The sequence below is a fragment of the Giraffa tippelskirchi genome, chromosome 1, assembly GCF_054371585.1.
Source record: "Giraffa tippelskirchi isolate mGirTip1 chromosome 1, T2T-mGirTip1v1.2.pri, whole genome shotgun sequence".
Lineage (NCBI taxonomy): Eukaryota > Metazoa > Chordata > Mammalia > Artiodactyla > Giraffidae > Giraffa > Giraffa tippelskirchi.
The window spans coordinates 197,962,704-197,984,667 of NC_137275.1; the positions used below are offsets into that span (position 1 = coordinate 197,962,704).

Sequence of the window (21,964 nt, forward strand, 5' to 3'; positions counted from 1 at the left end):
ACTCTCAAGAGTCTTCTCCAACACCACAGTTCAAAAGCATCAATTCTTTGGCACTCAGCTTTCTTCACAGTCCAACTCTCACATCCATACATGACTACTGGAAAAACCATAGCCTTGACCAGACAGACCTTTGTTGGTAAAGTAATGTCTCTGCTTTTTAATATGCTATCTAGGTTGGTCATAACTTTCCTTCCAAGGAGTAAGCATCTTTTAATTTCATGGCTGCAATCACCATCTGCAGTGATTTTGGAGCTCCCCAAAATAAAGTCTGACACTTTATCCACTGTTTCCCCATCGATTTCCCATGAAGTGATGGGACCAGATGCCATGATCTTAGTTTTCTGAATGTTGAGCTTTAAGCCAACTTTTACACTCTCCTCTTTCACTTTCATCAAGAGGCTTTTTAGTTCCTCTTCACTTTCTACCATAAGTAAAAGTAAATAAATTCCAAAAAAAATTTAAAAGAGAAAATTACAGACCAATATCACTGATGAACATAGATGCAAAAACGCTCAACAAAATATTAGCAAACTGAATTCAATAAACATTAAAAGGACAATATACCATGATCAAGTGGGATTTATCCCAAGGATTCAAGGATTTTTCAGTATCACAAAACAATCAATGTGATACACTATATTAACAAATTAAAGAATAACACCCATATGACTATCTCAATAGACATAGAAAAAGCTTTTAATAAAATTCATTTATGATAAAAATTCTCCACACAGGGGGCACAGAAGTAACATACCTCAACATAATAAAGGCCACGTATGACAAGCCCACAGCTAACATTACACTCAGTGGTGAAAAGCTGAAATTATGTCCTCTGAGATCAGGAACAAGACAAAGATTCCCATTCTTGCCACTTTTATTCAACATAGTTTTGGAAGTCCTAGCCTTAAGAAGAAGCGAAAGAGTTCCAAATTGGAAAGGAAGAAGTAAAACTGGCAATTTGCAGATAACATGATACCATACACAGAAAATCCTAAAGATGCCACCAGAAAACTATTAGATCTCATCAATCAAATCTATGAAGTTGCAGGATACAAAATTAATAAACAGAAATCGGTTGCATCTCTATACGCAAACATGAACTATCAGAGAAATTGAGGAAACAATCCCATTTACCACTGCATCAAAAATAAAATACCAGAAATAAACCTACCTAAGGAGACAAAAGACCCATACTTGGAAAACCATAAGAAACTGATGAAAGAAATTAAAGGCAACAAAAATAGATAGAAAGATATACCATGCTCTTCAACTGGAAGAATCAGTGTCATTAAAATGACTGTACTACCCAAGGCAATCTACAGAGTCACTGAAATTCCTAACAAAACACCAAAGACATTTTTCACAGAATCGGAACAAATAATTTTAAAATTTGTATGGAAACACAAAAGACTCTGAATAACCAAAATAGTATTGAGAAAGAAAAACAAAGGTAGAGGAATCAAGCTTCCTGACTTCAGACTATACTTAAAAACTACAGTAATCAAAACATAATGGTACTAGCACAAAAACTCACACACAGATCAACAGAACAGGACAGAGAGTCCACACATTTATGGTCCTTTAATCTACAACAAAGGAGGCAAGAAAACACAAAGCAGAAAAGACAGCCTATTCAATAAGTGGTGCTTTGAAAACTACATAGCTACATGTAAAATAATGAAATTAGAGCATTCTCTAATACCATACGGGCTTCCCTGGTGGCTTAGCTGGTAAAGAATCTGCCTGCAATGTGGGAGACCTGGGTTTGATCCTTGGGTTTGGAAGATCCCCTGGAGAAGGGAAAGGCTACCCACTCCAGTTTCATTGAGGTAGACAAGGCTTCACTGAGTTAGACAAGGCTGTGGTCCATCTGATCAGATTGGCTAGTTGTCTGTGATTGTAGTTTCAGTCTGTCCGCCCTCTGATCCCCTCTCTCAGTGCCTACCGTCTTACTTGAGTTTCTCTTACCTTGGACGTGGGGTCTCTCTTCACGGCTGCTCCAGCAAAGCACAGCTGCCATCCCTTACCTCGGATGCAATGACACAGTGAAAGTGCTGCACTCAATATGCCAGCAAATTAGGAAAACTCAGCAGTGGCCACAGGACTGGAAAAGGTCAGTTTTTATTCCAATCCCAAAGAAAGGCAATGCCAAAGAATGCTCAAACTACCACACAATTGCACTCATCTCACACGCTAGTAAAGTAATGCTCAAAATTCTCCAAGCCAGGCTTCAGCAATACGTGAACTGTGAACTTCCAGATGTTCAAGCTGGTTTTAGAAAAGGCAGAAGAACCAGAGACCAAATTGTCAACATCCACTGATCATCGAAAAAGCAAGAGAGTTCCAGAAAAACATCTACTTCTGCTTCATTGACTATGCCAAAGCCTTTGACTGTGTGGATCACAATAAACTGTGGAAAATTCTGAAAGAGATGGGCATACCAGACCACCTGACCTGCCTCTTGAGAAACCTGTATGCAGGTCAGGAAGCAACAGTTAGAATTGGACATGGAACAACAGACTGGTTCCAAATTGGGAAAGGAGTACATCAAGGCTGTATATTGTCACCCTGCTTATTTAACTTATATGCAGAGTACATCATGAGAAACGCTAGGCTGGAGGAAGCACAAGCTGGAATCAAGATTGCCAGGAGAAATATCAATAATTTCAGATATGCAGATGACACCACCCTTATGGCAGAAAGTGAAGAAGAACTAAAGAGCCTCTTGATGAAAGTGAAAGAGGAAAGTGAAAAAGTTGGCTTAAAGCTCAACATTCAGAAAACTAAGATCATGGCATCCGGTCCCATCACTTCATGTCAAATAGATGGGGAAACAGTGGAAACAGTGGCTGACTTTATTTTTCTGGGCTCCAAAATCACTGCAGATGGTGATTGAAGCAATGAAATTAAAAGATGCTTACTCCTTGGAAGGAAAGTTATGACCAACCTAGACAGCATATTAAAAAGCAGAGACATTACTTTGCCAACAAAGGTCCATCTAGTCAAGGCTATGGTTTTTCCAGTGGTCATGTATGGATGTCAGAGCTGGTCTATAAAGAAAGCTGAGTGCCAAAGAATTGATGCTTTTGAACTGTGGTGTTGGAGAAGACTCTTGAGAGTCCCTTGGACTGCAAGGAGATCCAACCAGTTCAACCTAAAAGAGATCAGTCCTGGGTGTTCATTGGAAGGACTGATGTTGAAGCTGAAACTCCAATACTTTGGCCACCTGATGCGAAGAGCTGACTCATTGGAAAAGACCCTGATGCTGGGAAAGATTGAAGGCAGGAGGAAAAGGGAACGACAGAGGATGAGATGGTTAGATGGCATCACCGACTTGATGGACATGGGTCTGGGTGGACTCCAGGAGTTGGTGATGGACAGGGAGGCCTGGCGTGCTGAGGTTCATGGGGTCGCAAAGAGCTGGACACGAATGAGCAACTGAACTGAACTGAACCCACTCCAGTATTCTGGCCTAGAGAATTCCATGGACTGTACAGTCCATGGGATCGCAGAGTCGGACACAACTGAATGACTTTCACTTGACTAATACCATATATAAAAATAAACTCAAATTGGATGAAAGACCAAAATGTAAGACCAGATACTATAAAATTCTTAGACAAAAACATAGGCAGTACACTCTTTAACATAAATTGTAGCAATATTTCTTGGGATCCATCTCTTAAAGGAAATAAAAGCAAAAGTAAACAAATGGGACCTAATTAAACTTAAAAGTTTTGTAAAGCAAAAGAAACCACTGACAAAATGAAAAGACAGTTTACTGAATGTGAGAAAAATTTGTAAATGATCAATAAGAGATTACTATTCAACATAAATAAATAGCTTGTAAAATTCAACATTAAACAAAGAAACAACCTGATTAAAAAATGGGCAAAAGAATCAAATACACATTTTTCCAAAGAGGAAATGAACAGATGGCCAACAGGCACACGAAAAAAATGCTCAATATCACTAGTCATCAGGGAAATGCAAATCAAAACCACAATGAAATATCACCTCACACCTGTCAGAATAGTTATCATCACAAAGAACACAAATAACAAATGTTGGCAAGGATATGGAAGAACAGGAACCCTCATACAATGTTGGCAGGAATGTAAATCGTTGTGGCCACTGTGTACAAAGTATGGAGGCTTCTCAGAAAACCTCAAAACTACCATATGACCCAGCAATTCCATTTATGAGTATATACTGGAAGAAAAACACAAACCACTAATTCAAAAAGTTGCATGCACCTCACTGTTTACAAGCAGCACTGCTTGAAACTGCAAAGACATGGAAGCAACCCAAGTGTCAATCAACAGAGAAATGGATAAAGAATATGGGGTGTGCAATGGAATACTACTTAGCCAAAAAAAAGAACAAAATTTTGCAATTTGCAGCAACATGGATGAACCTGGAGGGCACTATGCTAAGTGAAATAAGTCAGACAGAGAAAGACAAATATTGTATGATATCATTTATACATGGAATCTAAAAAATAATACAAATTCGTGAATATAACAAAAAAGAAGCAGACTCAACAGATACAGAGAACCAACTAGTGATCACCAGAGGGGAGAAGGAAAGGGGGAGAAGGAACATAGGGATAGGGGAGTAAGAGGTAAAAACTATTAGGTATAAAATAAGCTACAGTGCTATATTGTATAGTATAAGATGGGGAATATAGCCAGTGTTTTATAATAACCATAAATGGAGTATAACCTTTAAACTTATATTGGAGTGGGTTGCCATGCCCTCCTCCAGGGAATCTTCCCAACCCAGGGATCAAACCCATGTCTCCTGCAATGCAGGTGGATTCTTTACTGTCTGAGCCACCTCGAAAGCTCAATAAGATGGGAAATATAGTCAATATTTTATAATACCTATAAAAGGAGTATAACCTTTAAAAGTTGTGAATCACTATATTGTACACCTGTAACTTACATAATATTGTACAGCTATTATACTTCAATTCAAAGAAAGGTTTAAGATAAGAATAAAGGCAAAGTAATGGTTGTTTTGCCAATTGCTTTCTTTTTCTTCTTCATTCCCAAACTAGAAATCAACTGAAAAATAAAAAAAGTTAGGTAACTGATGCAAATGTGGTTAGAAACATCCTAAGTACACATAAGATCAAGGCATTCTATGCTTTGTTAAAAGTCATGTATTAAGATGTAGATCGGAGATTAGGTCAAACTTCAAAGCATATCAATTAAATAAGTAAAAGTGATCATAGCTCTACAAGTTCCTTAAATTTACAAGAGGGCATTGGCAGTTTGCTTGATAGATACTTCATTTATAAGAAAACAAATTACTAAAACATCCTGAAAATGTAAAGGAGACATTTCATTAAAACCTCACACCTGTGGGCTAATTTTATATATTTTATAGGCTCACTTGGATCAGATTCTCAGAGAAGCCAATGGAAGATTGATTTGAGAACCACTGAAACAGTTTCAATATTTATAATAACAATTATTAAATTTTCTCATCTTAGGACCCCAAAGAAATTTTGTTTACATAGATTTTATATACACTATTTACTATATTAGTAATTAAATCTCAGAAAAATTTACAATATTATCTATTAATTCATTAGAGATAATAATAAACCATTTACATGTTAATATTATTTATGAAAAAAACTGTACTTCTCAAAATAAAAAAATTTTGAGTTAGAGTCCATGGTTTTACATTCTGGGGGCAAACGTCTTTAATATCTGACAATAGAAGACAACTGTGTTCTCATGTCTATTGCTGCGTTCAGTCTGCTGTGACAGTTGTTTTGGTTCTATTTATAAAGGAAACCCAGCATCACAAAGATACATAATTGGAAAAGGAAGGATATGGCAGGCTTCCTGGAAGGATCTCAGAGATTCCACTTTCCTTGAACCATACTGCTAATGAGAGCTGCTAATCAATGACACAAAACACAATGGTGAATATTTACACTTTGGGTGAAGTGAGGGGGATACAGGACTTAACTACCACCAGGAGCATATAAATACCACATAAGTATATGCTAATGTGCTCTTTATAGGCCAGGAAAGGAAACCAGTCTTAAGAAAAGTAATTTAAATTCATGTAATGTAGTTATGCCTTAATTTCACTCAAGAAATCAAAAAATAAATAAATAACCATACAGAACAATATCTTTCAGTCTTCTTATTACTTTTCTCTCTCATATTGCTAGATATCTTTTCTATGAAAGAAATTCAAGGGGCTACATCTATATAAACCCATGAATCTCTGTTATGAGGACATCAGCATAATCGTAACTGGGGAAATGCTCTGAAAACAGGTCTGCTGAACCTCTTCTGGATTCAGGCAGTGAGGAACCACACAAGAGCCTGAAATGAGACATTTATGACTCTAAGGCACATGTTCTATGAAGGAGGGTTTACCCTGGTGTCTTAAGGCAAATTCTGGGAACCATCAGGAAGCTCAGGAAAAGGAAGATGGAACACTCAGTCATAAGTGTATCTTAGCCAGTACTATTAAACTGAAAAATGTCAACATCCCTGCTTTTGATATTGTTACTAAACTCTAAATGGTAATTTCTAAAACCAAAACCAACCTGCCTTACCCCTACTCCATTTAAAATTAAAGTAATCCTTCAATTTATAGATGAAAGACAAATCCAAAAGAAAGTTAAATTCAGCATCCTTAACTTGTCCCAGTTGCACCCAGACTCTCAAGTTCCAATCCTCTCTGCCAGAGGGTCCCACATCAAACACCCGATGGCTCCCCATAAACAGACTGTAATGTACCATAGAACAAAGGGTGCCCAAAATAGCTTCAAAATACCAAAGGGGATTAGCCAGCAATTTTTTTTTCTTAAATTAAGCCGTTGTGATCTAAAGCTTGGCAAATAGCATTACAACAGAGAATTAGATTTGCTTTATCATAAATGAAAATGACTAAAGTATTTTTTAAATGTTTTCATGAACAATAAAATTCTCCAAAGATCTATGTAGAGTATTGGTTTTTTGTTTTTGTTTTTTACAGGTATGATTTAAAAGAAACTCATTTCTTCTAAAACATATAACCACTCTATTTTCTCTTTAAGCTGGTTTTGACAATGTCATTATAAATTATAATCACAGGCAATGTATTTATAATCAGTTTATAGAAAAGAAATATAATATAACATGACTTTATTAGGGACTATATCTTATGAAATATGACTGAAAATTATTTTCTCCTTTTACATATTTTCTTTATATTACTTAATCATGTATGCTAATATATCAACTAAAATGGTATGTTTTATTTAAAAAATTAACAACTAGAAACAGTCTGCCTATAATTTTGTATATGAAGACTAGGCACAGCCTACCTATAATTTTATATATGAAGACTAGGAACAGACTGTCCGTAATTTTAAGAGAGGTGAGAGGAGGTAAGAGTACACATTTGTAACATTAACTTCTCTTTTACTAACATATCTATATTTATATTTTTCCAAGTCCTTCTTTTAAAAATCATCCTCTCAGAGAGAAAATGTTAAAGCTTCAGATAATAAATAACCATTTGTACACATTTATTACTTAGCTCCTCCCTAGAGAAACTAAGAGTTCCAATAAATTCCATTAATTCTCATGAACAGACAAAAACTAGCAACTTTGCATTCCCATCACTTGCTTCTTTCATCGATATTCATAAACATTAAGGATCAGGACAATGAAAGCTTATAAAAAGGGAAAATAGATTACTAAAGAACAAAATAGGGTAGCAAGCACAATGTTTTTGAATGAGTAAGAAAATCTTAGCAAATGATTCAAATTTCCTTTCAGTCAAACAAACATCAAAGGAAAAAAGGGACAAAAGTTAGATGTTTTAAAAAATGAAATTAGAAAATAAATTGATTAAATGCAACTTTACAGGGCTTACTGTGAGAAACTGCTAACTTGTAATGACAACATCCTACTAGTCACTTTCAGCTTTTGGACTGACATAGAACTTTAACGTGTTAAAACTATATTATGTTGCCAAAAAAACCCAAAACTGAACAAAGAAAGCAAAAGCATATGCAGTAAGGTTTCATCTGAGAAAAGTGAACAATCTAAGCAGCAAAAATTTAAAAGGAGCAGATTTGAGGAGAAAAAGTGGAAAAGCAACCTAAAAGAAATGAAAATCCTGAAAAGCCTGTGAAATACTGTTTACTTGTGCTCTGCTTCACAATCCTCTCATAAGGGGTCTGGACAGCCTGAAATGTCTGTGGACCGTGACCACCCACACTATGGGAAGCACCGTGATTAAAGAGAGTGCTGTACTCTAGTATCTGCCAGCATGGTTTGTGCCATGTTGTAATTATTAAATTTGCAGTCTTTTTATAATCTGTTGCATGTGTTGTGGCAAGTCCCCTACACTGTCTAATAGGAAAACCACTGAACATGAATAGCAAGTTATTTTTAATGTGCACAAATGGCTAGAAAACTGGATACTTTTAATATTACACTTTCAACTTTCACAAAAATGGTTTAACTTACCATACATCTAAAGCTACAATGAAAACAGATATGCCACTCCAAATTCCCTTCAATCCTCTTAAAGAAGATATATAGCCCAAGTTAAACCCCTTAATAAGTAGTTAAATTGTAGGTTAAACATATACCAAGGAGCAATTCACCCTCATATCTCTCCAGTGATTACACACATGAGAGAATACCAAGGAATACAACAGCTGTAAAATTCTGCAAGTCTATTTACCCCTAAACTTGTTGGCTATAAAAGATGTGCTTTCCACTCTAATTTTTCCCCCAAGGGTAATGTGGCTTTAAAGACATACTTTTCAAGGAATATTATCTTAGGTAGTGTGAAAAAGTCAGTCAGAACACCCAGAACAGGCATTCAGAAAAAGAATGTGAACTAAATGAATGGGAATGCTACAAATCTTGGCTGTTGAACCAACTTCCCCCAATCCCACCCTCCCACCTTGCTGAAGAAGCTGTCACTCAGGCATAGCAGGCCTTTTTTGTAGAAGCCAGGATAATATGAAGCTGGGTTTTCCTTTAAGGTCTTTTTAAAAAAGATCAGCTCAACCAGAAATTGGCAGGCAGGACTGGCCCAAAGACAAGTAAGAAAGACCTCCAAACCTCCACCTAAACCTGTCTACTTCAGAGCCCCTGCCCTGGGAGGAATGCATGAGCGAGCTCACACAGACAGCTGGCCATGGCTTTTATCACTAAATAGAAGGGAAACCGAAAGAATAAAAGAAAACAAAATAACCATAAGAATTTTTTAAAAGATCCTTTATAGAGGCATAAAATCAAAACAACCAAAAAATCGTGACCCATCTCTGTAACGCTCCTGCCAAAATGAGCCTTTCATCTGGAGGACAGATGACAGTCTCATTTTTTTCTTCCCAGTGATCAAAGTCCTTAAAGATTATTTGCATAGGTTAAGCAAGGAATGAGGATCCTTCTCTCCCAAACATACCTCAAAAACCCATAAAACCCCCCCAAACCACAAGACCAAGACTGAGAGAAAACCAACTTTGAACTGTGCTGGCCTCCAGGAGACATCATTTCCCATCGCTACCCTGGATGTATGCTCCCGTGAATGGCAGATGGCTCCGCTACTCAGCGATGGGGCAGAGAGAAGAAGGAACAATCCTAAGTATCTCTCTCACAACCTTCCTGAGACCCACTCCAACCTACCTCATTATGTAGCAAAATGCTACAAAGATAAAAAATGACACAAAGCTGTGTGAGCCATGAATTAACCTTACAATCATAAAGTAGTGTTAAGTTTAGAGGCTTAATTTAACTTAAATTTTACTTAGTTCCAAAGAAAGGGAAAACAAAAATATATATTTAAGTTTATAAAGTTATGTATTTGAGTGAAAGGCCTCAGATTGTTTAAGAGTTCCTTTTTGGTGTTTATTTTAGAATTTTACTAATACCGATTAGACTATATTTATGAGTATGACACAAATGGCTCTGGATGTAGCATTTTGGTCTGGCACTTAATCTTCCATCTTCTAGTAAACTACTCAAGAAGGCAAGAGATTCAGGGAGGAGGCAAAGGACAGGAAAGTAGTAAACTCTTTAAATGACTTCTGCTAATCCACAAGCCTTTTAAGAGAAAAGTCACCCATATATATCCTTTACTACCTTACTGCTATTTTATATGAAGGCAGTTTTATTCTCTTTTTAACCTGATACAATTTCAAGTTTAAGGAGTTTTCAATTTTAGAGCCAGAGGTCTTGGGCCCATAAAGTTATTTGTCCCTAACCTGATTAGAAAATAGGGATTAGAATCTGTGTAACGCATATTTTAAAAAAAATATTTATTTGGCTGACCAGATCTTAGTTGTGGTACACTGGATCTTCAATCTTTGTGGCATGCAGGTTCTAAAAAGAATGGGAACGCAGCATTCAGGATCTTTAGTTGTGGCATTCGAACTCTCAGTTGTGGCATATCCCCTAGTTCCCTGACCAGGGATCAAGTCCAGGCCCCCTGCAATGGGAGAACAGGGTCTTAGCCACTGGACCACCAGGGAAGTACCACACATATGTTAAATATTTCACTTATACACATTATACAGAATACACTAAAATTCATACAAATTTCCTTAAAAGTACCTGATTTATGGACACACAAACACAAGATTAAAGTGGATTATGAGCCTTTAAGGGTCTTTTTGTATTATATACTGGCCTCAGTACAAATTGTAACAAAAATTACATTTGCAACATTTGCAAATTGTTTATTCTTTAAAGTCCTCCAAAACCCCTTGCAACTGTGTGTCCAAATCACACAGGTGGGTGGTGGCATTATTATCATTATTAGTTTTATAGATTAAAAAACTGCTCAAATTGCCCATGTGACTGGCCTGTGGACACTAAATTTGTGGTAGGTATGCATGTGCACACACAAACATGTCCTAGTCCCTGGAAATTGTAAGCATGTTATTTTACACAGCAAAAGGGAATTAAGGTGGCAGATGGAATTTAAATTGCTAATCAGCTGATTTTAAAATAGGGAGATTATCCTGAATAATCTACTCAGGCTCAGTTTAATCATAAGTGTCCTTAAAGGTAGAAGAAGGAGGTCACAAAGGAAGAACCAGAGACATGGAGTCTGAGAAGGACTTTCTGGTTCTGAAGATGGAGGAAGGGACCACAAGTCAAGGAATATGGGTAGCATCTAGAAGCTGGAAGAGACAAGAAGATGGAGCCTCTCCTAGAATCTCTAAAAGGAATGCAGTTCTATTGACACCTGATTTTATTTTATTTTATTTTTTAAATAAATTTATTTATTTTAGTTGGGGGCTAATTACTTTACAATATTGTAGTGGTTTTTGCCATACATTGACATGAATCAGCCATGGGTTTACATGTGTTCCCCATCCTGAACCCCCCTCCCACCTCCCTCCCCATCCCATCCCTCTGGGTCATCCCATTGCCCCAGCCCTGAGCATTTGTCTCATGCATCGAACCTGGAATGGTGTTCTGTTTCACATATGATAATATACATGTTTCAATGCTATTCTCTCAGAACGTCCCACCCTCACCTTCTCCCTCAGAGTCCATAAGACTCTTCTATGCATCTGTGTCTCTTATTCTGTCTCGCATATAGGGTTATCGTTACCATCTTTCAAATTCCATATATATGCATTTGTATACTGTATTGGTGTTTTTCTTTCTGGCTTACTTCACTCTGTATAATGGGCTCCAGTTTCATCCATCTCAATAGAACTGATTTAAATGTATTCTTTTTAATGGTGAGTAATATTCCATTGTGTATATGTACCACAGCTTCCTTATCCATTCATCTGCTGATGGACATCTAGGTTGCTTCCATGTCCTGGCTATTGTAAACAGTGCTGCGATGAACATTGGGGTACACGTGTCTCTTTCAATTCTGGTTTCCTCGGTGTGTATGCCCAGCAGTGGGATTGCTGGGTCATATGGCAGTTCTATTCCCAGTTTTTTAAGGAATCTCCACACTGTTCTCCATAGTGGCTGTACTAGTTTGCATTCCCACCAACAGTGTAAGAGGGTTCCCTTTTCTCCACACCCTCTCCAGAATTTATTGCTTATAGACTTTTGGATAGCAGCCATTCTGACTGGTGTGAAATGGTATCTCATTGTGGTTTTGATTTGCATTTCTCTGATAATGAGTGATGTTGAGCATCTTTTCATGTGTTTGTTAGCCATCTGTATGTCTTCTTTGGAGAAATGTCTGTTTAGTTCTTTGGCCCATTTTTTGATTGGGTCATTTATTTTTCTGGAATTCAGCTACAGGAGTTGCTTGTATATTTTTGAGATTAATTGTTTGTCTGTTGCTTCGTTTGCTATTATTTTCTCCCATTCTGAAGGCTGTCTTTTCACCTTGCTTATAGTTTCCTTTGTTGTGCAAAAGCTTTTACTTTTAATTAGGTCCCATTTGTTTGCTTTTGCTTTTATTTCCAATATTCTGGGAGGTGGGTCATGGAGGATCCTGCTGTGATTTATGTTGGAGAGTGTTTTGCCTATGTTTTCCTCTAGGAGTTTTATAGTTTCTGGTCTTACATTTAGATCTTTAATCCATTTTGAGTTTATTTTTGTGTATGGTGTTAGAGAGTGTTCTAGTTTCATTCTTTTACAAGTGGTTGACCAGTTTTCCCAGCACCACTTGTTAAAGAGATTGTCTTTTCTCCATTGTATATTCTTGCCTCCTTTGTCGAAGATAAGGTGCCCATAGGTGTGTGGATTTATCTCTGGGCTTTCTATTTTGTTCCATTGATCTATATTTCTATCTTTGTGCCAGTACCATACTGTCTTGATGACTGTGACACCTGATTTTAGACCAGTGAGATGTTGAAGCTGAAACGCCAATACTTTGGCCACCTGATGCAAAGAGCTGACTCATTTGAAAAGACCCTGATGCTGGAAAAGACTGAGGGCAGGAGGAAAAGGGGATGACAGAGGATGAGATGGTTGGATGGCATCACTGACTCAACGGACATGAGTTTGGGTAGGCTCCGGGAGTTGGTGATGGACAGGGAGGCCTGGCACGCTGCAGCTCGTGGCGTGACAAAGTGTTGGACACAACTTAGCGACTGAACTGAACTGAACTGAGACCCATTTGGATTTCTGACTTCCCAGTAAGATAAAAACGTATTGTTTAAGCCACTAACTCTTTGGTAATTTGTTAAAAAAGCAATAGGAAATTAATACACAGGTCATTAGCAGTAGGGCCTAGATTCCCATACATAGCTTCAGACTTGATCTCATTTGCCAAGGCCCTTATTTCCCACTTTCCTTTAACAGATAAGCCATAATCTTTTACCTCCAAATGTCACTGCATTTAAATTACTTAAATATGGACAAAAAACCTTCACAGGATCATACCTCACAGATATGAAACTTAGCCAACTAACAACCTCCACCAACACAACTCAGAACTGGGTGTACACAAGACATATCAAGTCCAAATCTCAGAACATTCCTAAGGGACCCTCCTTTATCCTTATTCAGTGTCATCACATATAATTCCAAACCATTTAGTTCTTACTGATGCTTAAAGCAGATTCAAAGCAGCATATGGGAAACATAACAGTACGGTCTCCAGGCAAGCACAATGATATTTAGTGATAGTATGTAATGAGATACTAAAACTTAAAAAAGAAATATCCATGGATGAAATGAAAATAAAATAAAATTTTAAAGTCTTCTCTATTGGGAGAAGTCTCCATTTTAGTAAACAGCATCAAATCTTAGGAGCCATCATTGTTTTCTTTTCCATTTAGAGAAGACCCTTTAACACTTCTTGTAAGGTCAGTTGACAACTGATGAACTCTTAGTTTTGCTTATTTGAGAAGCTCTTTCTCTCTCCTTGCACTATACCACAAGATAACCTTGCTGGGTAAAATATCTTAGGTTGTAGGTTTTTGCCTTTCAGCACTCAAAATGTATCACTGTCACTCCTTTCAGGCCTGCAGTTTCTGCTGAAAAATCAGCTAACAACCTTACAGGGGGTTTCCTTGTATGTGACTCTCTTTTCTTCTTGCTGCTTTTAAAATTCTCTTTTTATCTTTGCCATTTTATTATTAAATACGATATGTCTTATTGAGGGTCTTTTTGGGTTCATCTTGTTTGAGACTCTCTTTGTGCTTCCTCTACTTGGATATCTGTCTCTTTCTTCAGGTTCAAGAAGTTTTCAGCCATAATTTCATCAGATACATTTTCTTTTCCTCTCTCTCTTCTCCTTCTGGGATCCCTATAATGCAAATGTTCATACACTTAACGTTGTCTCAAAGGTCCCTTAAACTATCCTTTTAAAAAAAAAAAAAAAAAACCCACATTACTTTTCTTTTTGCTGTTCTGATTGACTGATTTCCATTATCTTAGTTTCCAATAGCTTATGAGTTTTTATGTCACACTTAATCTGCTGCTAATTCTTTCCAGTATATTTTTCCTCTCAGTATTGTATTCTTCAGCTATGACTTTTTCTTTTTAATATTTTAGATTTTTTTTTGAAATTTTTCTATTTTTTTTTCCTATTCCTTTTTTTTTCTTAACTATTTCTGGTTTTGTTTGTTTTACTATTTATCAAGTAAATTATCTGTTTCATTAGGGTTTTTTCTTTTGTTCTTTCTTTTAAAATATGATTCCCCTCTCTCCAATCTGTATATGCCCAGTGGCTTTGGTGGGAGGTCTGTATTTGATCTAAGCATGTGCCACATGTCCCTTCAGGCTGGAGCTGCAAGGGTGACAGCCAGAGTAGGTGCAAACAGGGGCTTTTCCTATTCGCAGTAGTTGTCACTACCCTATCGGGGTAGGAGAGGGACCTGAGAGGCTGGAGCAGGAGCCTGGGGGAGTTGGGCTTCTTCTGAGTGTGATGGCAGTGTCTTTGTTGGGGCTGGAGAGTCATCCTTGATACCCCATCTTCCTTGTATGGTCCCCCATTTTATGAAATACAATATCAACACCTGTTAATTCCGAAACCAAATCTGAAGTACCTCTGCTTCCTTTAACCACCTGGTAACCATTCTGGTTCAAGTCCCAAAAATCATTTGCTTGGCCTACTGCAACAATGTACTTCCACGCTGGACTGCTTTCCGCCAGCAGACAGATGAAAATTAGAACCTGAAATGTCTGTTTCTAGACATATACTCAGAGAAACTCTAGCACATGTACACCATGAGGTATGTATAGAAATATTCAGAGCCATACTGTTTGTAACAGCAAAAACCTAGAGTAAGAAAAACACTACACAGTAGTGAAAATGAATGTTCTATAGCTACATATATGAACCTCAAAATATATATAACATTGAGCAAACAGCAGAACAACACATCATATTTATATGAAATTCAAACATAAAAATTACATTATGTATTATTTATAATTAAATCAGTATGTTCAGTTCAGCTGCTCAGTTGTGTCTGACTGTTTCTGACCCCATGGACTACAGCATGCCAGGCCTGCCTGTCCATCACCAACTCCTGGAGTTTGCTCAAACTCATGTCCATTGAGTTGGTGATGCCATCCAACCATTCATCCTCTGTTGTCCCTTTTTCCTCCCATCTTCAATCTTGCCCAGCATCAGGGTCTTTTCAAATGAGTCAGTTCTTTGCATCATGTGGCCAAAGTACTGGAGTTCCAGCTTTAGCATCAGTCCTTCCAATGAATATTCAGGACTGATTTCCTTTAGGATGGACGGGTTGGATCACCTTGCAGTCCAAGGGGCTCTCAAGAGTCTTCCAATACCACAGTTCAAAACCATCAATTCTTTAGCACTCAGCTTTCTTTATATTCCAACTCTCACATCCATACATGACTACTGGAAAAACCACAGCTTTGACTGGACGGACCTTTGTCAGCGAAGTAATGTCTCTGCTTTTTAATATGCTGTCTAGGTTGGTCATAACTTTTCCTCCAAGGAGCAAGGGTCTTTTAATTTCATGGCTGCAGTCACCATCTGCAGTGATTCTGGAGCCCCCCAAAATAAGTATGCAGTCAAACTATTTTTTAAAAAGCAAGGTAATAATAAATAGAAAATTCAAGATAAGATAAGAAAGAGAATGAACTATGTGAGGAGGAAAAGTAATATGGCTGACTCTAATAACAGCCAATTCCTAATGCTGAATGGTACTTATGTTATTCATTATTCTTTAAATTCTATAATGATACACATAGTTTTTTTTTAAAAGGGATGCTTCAATTTAGAAAGCAAAAAAATTTTGAGATTTAGAGGAATAAATGTTAATCTAATCAGAAACTAATTCCCCTGATATGACACTCACAATGACAATAATAACTAACATTTATCATCACTTAAAGTCAAGCATTGCTATAAAAACTTTATATACAAACAACACACCTGTACACCCACATTCACATATATCATACATATAATCATCTAATCATCCAAACATCACTATGAGGTGGTAAAATTATTTTCCCTTTGCGAAGAAAACTAATTCTGAGAAGTTATGTGACTTGCCTAAATTAATACCAAGTTAATGTTTCCCTGGTGGCTTAGATGGTAAAGTATCTTCCCGCAATGTGGGAGACCTGGGTTCGATCCCTGGGTCAGGAAGATCCCCTGGAAAAGGAAACGGTAACCCACTCCAGTCCTCTTGCCTGGAAAATCCCATGGATGGAGAAGCGAGGTAGGCCACAGTCCATGGGGTCACAGAGAATCAGACACGACTGAGAGACTTAACTTTCACTGAAGAAGTGGCAGACCCAGAATTTGAATCCAGTCAGTTATGTTGCAGAGTGCCTTCATTACAAAACAGTCTCAGATTAGAATAATTACTACTAGATCTGACATAAATGTCCAAAATTCTTTCAAAATTTAACAATCTTAACAAATGACAATTATCTGACAAAAAAGATTCTTAAAACATTTCATATACATTCTACAAACTTTTACAATTTATATGCTTATAGGATAGGTTATAACAGAGCTTTGTTATCTGAAAATGTTAATTATACAGAGGGCAAGTAGCATCCTACTATACACACTAATATATAAAACTGACTTGGAGATTTCTTAAAGCCTTATTAATTTGTTCAGATATTTTTAAAGCACCCCAGGTGTCTTTAGAACTTCTAATCATAACATATGTTCTGAGTTCCTAACTGAGAGAATCCAAAAGGGTATTAAAATGATCATTATTTTATGCCACTAATTCTGGAACAGCTTGTTACTTCAGAATAGCAACTGGTACAAAAGATTTAAACCCAGTACATCAAGAATTACACTAAGTAGAGATATTTAAACACTTTAAACATGAAGGGACAGCAGTTGTCAGACTGAATAAAAACCAGAAACCAACTACATGTTACCTATATGAAACCTACCTTAAATGTAAAGATACAAATAGTTTAAAAGTAAAAAGATGGAAAAGGATGTATCATGTAAACACTAATTAATAGAAAGCTAGAGTTTTTTTTTTTAAATATCAGACAAAGTAAACTTCAGAATAAAAAGTATTACTCAGGACAAAAAAATACATTTCATTAACAATAAAACAGTTGATTCAACAAGAGGACATAGCAATTCTAAATGTGCTTGTACCCAGTAACAAAGCTTCAAAATAAATGAAACCCAACAAATGACAGAATTGAAAACAGAAGTGGATAACTCCCACTTATAATTAAAGACTCTAACATTATCTCTCATTAACTGATAGAAAATTAGTAAGGCTACAGAAGACTTGAAAGACACTATTATTAAGAGACAATTGTCCACGAGTCTCTTGTAATTCTGAATGTTTTGTGAACAGAGGCACTGACTGCCTTTCTGCCAGACTATCCTTTCAAGGATGCTTTTATAGCAAACAGCTTTGGAAGAGAGAAATAGGGTCTTAGTCAGAAGCTAAAGGCAAGTTTGTTTACTATCAAACATATTATGAATCCCTCCAGGGTAAAATGAAATTTGTCTTTAGCCTGTTATAAGAGATTTGAGGACTCCAAGATGAAGGTTTCTCAGCTGTGACTGAAACACATGTATGAACAGTATTTACCTGTGATTCTGTGACTCTCCCCTATAAGATATGGGGGACACAGGAAACAGACACAAACATCAAACTCATGCTGTTCGTTGTGCTATGAGTGATAAAGTCCTTTGTTTCTGACTCAGGAGATCTATGTCTCCTGACAGCAGGCATTAAACAGTGGCAGACTAACCTGTCAACTTGCAAGCAGGGAAAATCCCAGACCCTTCCCAGTCTTCCCAACATTCAACCATTCGATTCAACTGTCATCTATAGAATACTCCATCTAATGTTATTTTCAAGTTTACATGCAATACTCACCAAGACAGTCTCTGAGAACCAAAAACAACTGAAATAATAAAAATATTTTTTAGTCACAGTCTAATTAAACTATATATCACTAACAGATATACATACATATACACAAATGTGTGTATATTATATATATCTGGAAAACCCTCACATACTTGGATATTAAACAACATGTTTCTAAATAGTCAGTGAGTCAAAGAAAAACCTATAAGCAACTAATGCAGTGATTTGAGGGAAATTTATAGCTTTTACTTTTATTATTACAAATGAAGAAAGGGCTCAGATAAAGTATTTAAATTCCAGCTTAATAATTAGAGGAAAAAAAGATTCAAACAAATCCAAAGTAAGTAGAAAAAGGAAATAAATATAATAGGAGAAATAAAAGAAACAGAAATGTACAAACGACATAAAAATTTATGAGGATCAAATTGGGTTCTTTAAAAGACAATTTAGTAAATTCGTTAAAAACCGAGCTCCTTTCATGGGAAAAAAAAAGGGGAGAAGGCATAAGTTCTAATGTCAGAAATAAAAGTAGGACATTGCTACAACCTTTAGAAATTAAAGTCCTTAAAAAGAATGTTAGGTCAATTAGGATGAGATGAAGAAATTATGTAGAAGTGAAAAATTACTAAAGCTGACTGAAAAGGAAATTAAGAACTTGAATAGAGTTACCTATTAAAGAAAATAAACCCATAATTTAAAAACACTCCCGCTGAGAAAATATCAGAACCAGATAGTTTAAACAGTCCTATTAACTAAACACTTAAGAAATAAAAAAATACTGCTACTATATACACTTAGAAAATACAGGTGAATAACATGAACCATGAATTTCCAGATACTCAAGCTGGATTTACTGCCAACATCTGTTGGATCATAGATAAAGCAAGAGAGTTCCAGAAAAACCTCTTACTTCTGCTTTTTTGACTATGCCAAAACCTTTGACTGTGTGGATCACAACAAACTGTGGAAAATTCTTCAAGAGATGGGAATACCAGACCACCTGACCTGCCTCCTGAGAAAACCGTATGCAGCTCAAGAAGCAAGAGTTAGAGCCGGACATGGAACAACAGACTGGTTCTAAATTGGGAAAGGAGTACGTACGTCAAGGCTGTATATTGTCACCCTGCTTATTTAACTTACATGCAGAGTACAACATGTGAAATGCCAGGCTGGATGAAGCACAAGCTGGAACCAAGATTGTCAGAAGAAATATAAGTAAACTCAGATATGCAGATGACACTACCCTTATGGCACAAAGTGAAAAAGAACCAAAAAGCCTTTTGATGAAAGCTAAAGAGGAGAGTGCAAATGTTGGCTTAAAACTCAACATTTGAAAAACTAAGATCATGGCATCTGATTTCATCACTTCATGGCAAATAGATAGGGAAACAATGGAAACAGTGACAGACTTTATTTTCTTGGGCTCTAAAATCACTGCAGATGGTGACTGCAGCCATGAAATTAAAAGATGCTTGCTCCTTGGAAGAAAAGCTATGACCAACCTAGACAGCATATTAAATAGCAGAGACATTACTTTGCCAACAAAAGTTCGTCTAATCAAAGCTATGGTTTTTCCAGTAGTCACGGTGGATGTGAGAGTTAGACCACAAAGAAAGCTGAGTGCTGAAGAACTGATGCTTTTGAACTTTCATGTTGGAGAAGACTATTGAGAGTCCCTTGGACTGCAAGGATATCAAACCAGTCCATCCTAAAGGAAATCAGTCCTGAATATTCATTGGAAGGACTGATGCTGAAGCTGAAACTCCAATACTTTGGCCATCTGATGCTGGGAAAGATTGAGGGCAGGAGGAGAAGGGGACGACAGAGGATGAGATGGTTGGATGGCATCACCGACTCAATGGACATGAGTTTGAGCAAGCTCTGGGAGCTGGTGATGGACAGGGAAGCCTGGTGTGCTCCAGTGTCCATGGGGTCACAAAGAGTCAGGCACAACCGAGCTACTGAACTGAGCTGAACTGAATGCTGATATCAAAACCTCCTAGACAAAAGAAAACAGGAGACTAATATTCGTCATAAACATAAATATAAAAATCTTTGAATAAAATTTTAGCATATAAAAAGTAGCAATATATAAAAAAGAATTATGGTACACCACTAAATAGGGTTAATCCCAGAATGAGAGGTGTGGCTAACAATCTAAAATCAATAAATGCAATTTGTGATACTAATGATAGTATAAAGGAAAAACATCATTCCAATACATGAATAAGAACACATTTTATTTTTTAAAGAGGAGATTTTATGATAGGTTTTTAAATTAAAATATAGTTGACATACAAGATTATGTTAGTTTCAGGTTTACTACATAATGATTTTATATCTGCACACATTATGAAATCGTAACAACGATAAGTCTAATAACAATCTGCCCTCATACAAAATTACTACAATATTACTTACTGATCATATTCCTTAGGCTGTATATTATATCCCTTTGATTTATTATATAACTGTAGATTTATACTACTTAATCTCTATCAGCTATTTCACCCACTTACTCCAACCCCTTCTCTTCTGGCAATCACCTGTTTGTTCTCTGTATCTATGAATCTGTTTTTTGTTTTGCTTTTTAGATTCTACATATAAGTGCAACATTTAACTTTCACTATCTGACTTGTTTCACTTAGCAAAATACCTTCTAGATACATTCATGTTATCCTTAATGGTAAGATTTCATATTTTTTATGGCTGACTGAATTTCCATTATACATACTTATCACATATTCTTTATCTGTTTATTGATGGACATTTAGATTGCTTCCTTATCTTGGATATTGTAAGTAATGCTACATTGAACACTGTACTTCATATATCTTTTTGAATTAGTGATTTTGTTTTTTGTTTTTTTTTCAGGGGGAGGAGAGGGTAAATATAAAAAAGTGAAATATGGTAGCTCTAGTTTTAATTTTTTGAGGAACATAAAACTGTTTTCCATTCTGGCTGTAACAATTTATAATCTCACCAACAGTACATGAGGGTTCCTTTGTCACATCCTTAGCAACACTTGTAATTTCAAGGCTTTTTGATGGAAACCATTTAGACAGGTGTGAGGTGGTAGCTCATTCTGTTTTAATTTGCATTTTCCTAATGATTAGTGATGTTGAGCATCTTTTCATGTGTCTGTTGGCTATCTATATGTTTTCTTTGAAAAATATTCAGTCCTCTGTCCATTCTTCTTTTTGTCTTTACTGGAGTATATTTACTTTACACTGCTGTGTCAGTTTCATCTGTACAGCAAAGTGAACCAGCCATATGTATATATGTATGCTCTCTTTTTTGGATTTCCTTCCCAATTTGGTCACCACAGAGCAATGAGTAGACTTCCCTGTGCTATACAGTAAGTTCTTTCCATTTATCTATTTTATACATAGTAGCGTATATATGTGTAGGGTAGTGAAAGTCACTCAGTCATGTCCAACTCTTTGCGAGCCCATGAACTATACAGTTTCTGGAATTCTCCAGGCCAGAATACTGGAGTAGATAGCCTTTCCCTTCTCCAGGGGATCTTCCCAACCCAGGGATCGAACCCAGGTCTCCCACATTGCATGAGGATTCTTTATCAGCTGAGCCACAAGGGAAGCTCAAGCATACTGGATTGGGTAGCTTATCCCTTCTCCAGTGGATCTTCCTGAACCTAGAATTGAACCAGGGTCACCTGCACTGCAGGTGGATTCTTTACCAACT

At 36.7% G+C, this 21,964-nt stretch overlaps 1 protein-coding gene across 18 annotated transcripts in view; it reads right to left on the reverse strand.

The window, feature by feature from the left end:
- Positions 1 to 21,964, reverse strand: part of FANCC (FA complementation group C) — a 303,173-nt gene that overhangs the window by 114,671 nt on the left and 166,538 nt on the right. The gene's annotated exons all lie outside the window — the stretch shown is intronic.